We start from the raw sequence: 6,366 nt of genomic DNA on the forward strand, positions 1-6,366 counted from the left end.
ATTAACAACTGATGATTGCATTCTGTTTCAGTAGGTGAAATTGAGAGAGAGAAGCTTTTGTTGTGTTTGCCTGTATGGGTGATGAATGGGTTAATCGTAAAGATTGTTTAATTTTTTGGGTTTAATTATTGAGTTTATTTTTTGAAATTTGAATGAAGTAGTGTAAAAAAATTTCAAAAAATTGTAGTTTGTTGGAGAGATATGTAAGTTAATCGTAAATATTATTTAATTTTTTGGGTTTAATTATTGGGTTTATGTGGGTAAGATATTTTTTTAATTTAAAAAAAAAGATTGTTTAATTTTTTGGGTTTAATTATTGGGTTTATTTATTTGTTTAACGTTAACAGTCTGTTAAGTTAATCGTGTAAGGCTAAATAAAAAAAGAATCGTTAAACCAAGAATCGTTAAAACAATAATTGCCGTGAGATAGACACTTTTAATATATAAAGATACATCAGCTAATAAATATTACTTTTTTTTTTACTTAATTCTTTGTAGTTCGTATTTTAATGAAATTAGGTTAATTATTCGTAAAGGAGAAGTACGAAATTTTTGTTCTCAAAACTACATGAAATATTTTTTTAGTTTTTTGAACAAGTTTAAATTGAAATATTATAAATTTTGTTTTTGATAATATAAATTATTTAAAATATTTAAAAATTTACAAGAATAATATTATAACTATAGGGCGCGTTTGGTACGCAAAATTAGATTGGATTAGACATGCTAATTTGTTCAATCCAGTATTTGGGCATGGCAGAAGTTTGGAAAACTAATTCAATCCAGCTAATCTCATCTGTCTGGGATTATTTATCATATCCAGTAGAGTGCGATAAATAATCTCGATTTTTTTTTATTGTTTTTTTTTAATTTTCATCATATTAATATATTTTAAATTTTATAAGAATTTAAATGAAAGAATTATCACACATTTATTGATAATTTTTTTTTATCAAAAACTTATTCATTAAAATTAGTGAAAATGTATAATTTTAAATTATTATACATAAGTTTTCAAAATTTAAAATATTATTAATTAAACAATAGTTACTTGAATTGATTAGAAACAAAATGACAGTAAAATTATATATTATTTTTAAATAACTAGAAAATTTATAAAAATATTTTAAAAAATTAATATTTATATTAAATTAGTGATTAAATTAGTGTTTAACATAAATAATTTTCTATTATTCAAGTATTTTAATTTTACTATTTTAATTATTTATTAAATAAAAAAATATGCTAAACTATTTTATTATATATTTATGATATAGATTTAATTATATAGGATACATTATTTTATATAGGATACATTATTTTATTTAATTATATAGGATACATTATTTTATTTAATTTTATAATTTAATTTTTATTTTTTTTTTCTGTGAATCATATATTTTTTATTTGTTTATTATTATATATTTTAAAATTAATTTAATATTATATTGTTTTATTTTAATTTAAGTTTTTTTTCTAAAAGGAAATAAATGAAATAGTCCAGTCTATTCTTGAATCAAACACAAGATTACTTTCAGTATAATCCAATCTTGTCCAGTTTAGTCCAATCTTTTTCAGTCCAATCCTGCGTACCATAAATATTGACTAATAGGTTGTAATTAATATTCCTCTTATTCTCATACTTCATGCCGAAAATACTTAAATTATTGCTATTAAATTTGTACTTTGTATCAGTAATTAGGATCAATTTAGCACAGTTGTGCTGTAGGAGAATGCTGTTAAAAAAAAAAAACTAGTTGTAGCATAAATATTGAAAAAAGTTGAGCGAGAGTTTGATAAAGGGATTATTTCATAAATACACAAAAACAATAAAAAAAAATTACAAAAATATAGTTTCACAGAATTTTAAATATTTTGAAGATTTTTTTTTATTTTATTTATAGAAAATACAGTCTTTTATGTTATACTCTTGTTAATTTATTGTTGATTTTTTTGTTGTTATTTTGATATTATTTAGATGTTATTTTCATGTTACCTTTATATAGTTTTCTTGTAGTTTCTATAGAAAATTGTAAAAATGTAAAAAATTTCTTTAAACGTAAAAATGTAATTTTTTTTTTACAAAAAATAGTGTCTTGTGTAATTATCTCATTAATAAATTATAAATTTTAATGTGTTGTGAGTTGTTAAGATTCTATTTTAGTAATGATAATATTATAATTAAATTTATGTTATATACAATTTTTATTTTCTATACATTTTTAATTATTTTGTTCCAAAGTATAAATTTATATGCATTTAATAAAAATAATTTTTAGTATTTTTAAATTATATTTTTATCATTTGTAAAAAAAAAATAAGTATTTAAAGATGTGGTTTATTAATAATAAAAATAAAATATAAAATATATTTTATTAAATAAAACAAAAATAAAAAATTTAAATAATATTTATTTTACAATAGTTTATTAAATTTAAATATTTTTTTTAATAAATATAATAAATAAGTAAATATATTTGTAGTACAAATAAATTTATTATAGAATCTTTTAATCAAAATAATTTTTTTAAAAAAAAGTTTAGCTGTACTAGTTTGCTTTTAGCAATAGCATTTTCATAAATTATTCAATAAGTTTTTTTTTTTTTTAACTATTTACCAAACACTAAGGGGTAACAATTCGTGTTTGTAAGTCGTATTCGTGTCGTGTCGAGATCTATGTGTTTACAGGTATATACTTGACCCGAACATGATCCGCTTAATGATCGTGCCAAAAAATGAAACTCGAACACGATCCGTTTATTAACGAGTCTACACGACCCGTGTAACCGTTTATAAGTATATTTTCCTTAAACATATCAACTAATAACACGTTTATGACTTGTTAAAATACTAAAATAACGATAAATATGTCATTAACGGCTCACTTTCGTGTTAGCCGTATCAACCCAAACATGACTCGTTTATTAACGGCTCACTTTCGGGTTAGACAAGTCAACTTGAATACGATACGAACCCATTTAGGACAAACTCAAATCTGCTAACTCTTGTGCGAGTCTCAAGTCGTGTTATCGTGTCTGATCCGTTTTGCTAGTTTTACCAACACCTTTTTATCATATATTTTTTTTTTTTTAAAAAAAAAACTTTTAGCTTTTTTAAAAAATGTACCAAATGACCTTCCAACAAAAAAATCCAATACTAATACCTTTTATGCCACACACACAACAAATCATAAAATAAAAGGATTCTCTAAAAATAAAAATAAAAAGAAATTAAAATAAAATGAATTATTTATTCAAAAAAAAAAACTAAAATGAATTATGAAAATCACACATTATCTTTTGAATTAGAAAGCATTTTACCTTGCAAAAAAAAAAAAAAGCATTTTTTTATAACAGGAAAGCATATGTTTTTTTGTAACCCATAAAGATTAAAATAACAAAGATAACAAAAACTACAAAGTTGGTGAGAGAGTTTCTTTTATCTAAGAAACACTACTACAATATGGGCCTTTAGCTTCCCTTTTTTTAACCCATTTTATAAAAAGGGAAGCTAAAGGGTGTGAGAACACCCACCAGATTCGAAATTGACATTTAGAGGCGGTTTTTTGGTAAAAACCGTAGGTATATATATTAGTAAACCCTATCCCGTCGGTTGGAAATTGGGATTTTTTAAGGGTTGTGGGAGAGACCCTATGTCGTCGGTTCCTAGCAAAGAACCGACGGCATAGGTGCACACTTTATTGACACGTGTGCACCTATGCCGTCGGTTCTTTGCTAGGAACCGACGGCATAGGGTCTCCCAGAGTATAACCTCTGCATCGTCTTCTTCTTCCTCACTTCTTCTTCTCCAACATATACCCAGCCACTTCTACAGCAGAGAAAACCCACGAAAACCCTCGCCAACCACCTCTAAAAACCCACATATCTCACTCATTTCTTCACCATTTCACCTCATTTTTGTCTTAAAAGTTTCTATTTTCAATATCTAAAAACCCACATATGGCGTCGGTTATTAGCTAGGAACCGACGCCATATATACCCCTATGGCGTCGATTCCCAGCTAATAACCGACGCCATAGGGGTATATATGGCGTCGGTTCATATAAACCCTTTAGCGTCGCCCTGATAGGCGTCGGTAGCGAATTTCGCGAAAACCGACGCCTAAAGGGCTTAAAAATCGCCTCTAAAGGGTGTTTTTGTAGTAGTGAAAATTTATAGTTTATCCTAATGGCATCTATAAGCCTTAACATTGAATGGATGCTGACATGGGAGAAAGATGCCCACTAGACAATAAAACTTTATTATCAGAAAAGATAACTCCCAATTCATTCAAATACACAGTCTGACCCTCCAAAGCTGAGACTAAAGAAAATGAATCTTTTTCCACGGAAAGTCCCACATATTGAGCCCAACGTAAACCTACTAGTAGAGCAATTGTTTCTGCTTGAAAAACTGAAAGAGAACCTACAAACGAAATAGTTTAAAAACAATAAGTACTTTTAATTTTCAAACCCAAAAAATATTATAACATAATTGTAAGTAATATAGTCAACCACCAAAAAGAAACCCCTTTAGTTTGACTCTTTACCTAATTTCTTGTTGATAGTATTTTAATGGTAATAAATAGTATAAATTTAATAACCCACCACACTAAAGTGGATCATATATCTATTTTAAAAATATTATAATTATTAAAATTCTTTAAAATTTATCCGGATAAAAATACACTTAAAATTATTTAATTAAACTATTTAAATTTCAGTCACACTTGTTATTATTTCATCTCTTTGTACGTTCATAAGTAAAATTGCAAGCATAATCTTAAAATTAAAAGAATAATTTAAATTTATATTTACTATACATATTTGGGAATTGTATGTGTTATCCAATCATAGCTATAAGAATAACACAATACATATTATACTAGAATGGTTTACTTTGTAATGCTTTGGATAAAGCCGCCTTTATTTGTTTGTCTGAGAAGAAAATAATAGCTCTAAATTCAATAACATTTTGAGGAGTTGATATCACTGCATCCACATAAAATTAATAGCTAAGAACTCTGTCTCTGCATTACTTTGCTCACTAGTGCTAATTGAACTTCCTTTCTTAGTTTCATTATTTTTTTTTTTGACATATTTTATCATAATAGGCATAGGCGGACCCACATTGTAGCGAGGGGGGGCAGTCGCCCCCCCTGAAAAAAAAAATCGAGAAAAAAATGTATATGTATTTTAATTAGTTACAACATATATTTGTATTAAAAGATGATATTTATAAACATAATAGTAATTTTGGTGTAATGGTTAAGGTGGTTGGTAAATAGGTTATAGGGTAAAGGTTCAAACCCCACTAACTACACTTTATATTTTCTTTTTAAATTTATTTACGCCCCCCTCACTTTAAATTCTGGGTCCGCCACTGATAATAGGAAGAGATCCATATCTTAATTTGGTGTGAGGTTCTTATGGTTCTTCCGTGAGTTTTTTTATTTCTTTCAAACTATATTGTCCATGCTGAAATTAACAATTTCTCAAAAGCTTATTTTTAAGTATTTTTGATGCATACAGTAGCACTCCTTTAAAATTGAAATTCTCTTTTGGGCTTGCAAGAAAATAAAAACTCATTTGCTTCTATATACATTAGGAAAAGGAACATCAGAAAATTACATGTGCATTGATATCGTTTCTAAAATTACATATTAGACAATTTCATGAAAATTTCTCTATCTCAAAGCACATTTTTCTTTGGAACTTGTATTAGACGAGCATATGTTATATCTATATGAGTAATTTGCAGTATAAATAATTAAGTTTAATTTTTAGTTGCAAATAATTAATTTTTAGCGACAATAATATCTAAGTTATATTTTTAGAACTTTATAGGTACTTAGTTGTTAAATATTAAATAAATTACTACGTGACAATTTCTAATTGGTCCAAGTCATGAAATTTTATTTTTTATTTTTTAAAAATAATTTATATGTACCAATAAAAAAAAACGAGTGGATAAAGATATGACATCAATATTCACATACTTATAAAATTTTAAAAATATAACTTAAATATTATTTCTGCTAAAAATTAAAATTAAATAAATTACTATATATTTATTAAATAATTAAATTACCATTTAAAATAATAATAATAATAATTAAATTACAGCTGGAAATGAAAGCCACGGATAAATTGAATGTGTACACCGAACCAAGGCAAGAGAATTGATTCGGCGTAAGGCGAAAGGGGAACCAGGTGGACCCTACCCTATCCTATACCCTACCCTACCCTCGAAAGAAGAGCGTGAAATCCACTCTCCAATCAGATATTTGTTTTCCGTGCCACGACAGCCTGGAATTGATGCCACGTAGGCCACACCTTAATTGCCTCAAAAAATATCAACAGACCCA

The sequence above is a fragment of the Cannabis sativa genome, chromosome 1 (genome assembly GCF_029168945.1).
Source record: "Cannabis sativa cultivar Pink pepper isolate KNU-18-1 chromosome 1, ASM2916894v1, whole genome shotgun sequence".
Taxonomy (NCBI): Eukaryota; Viridiplantae; Streptophyta; class Magnoliopsida; order Rosales; family Cannabaceae; genus Cannabis; species Cannabis sativa.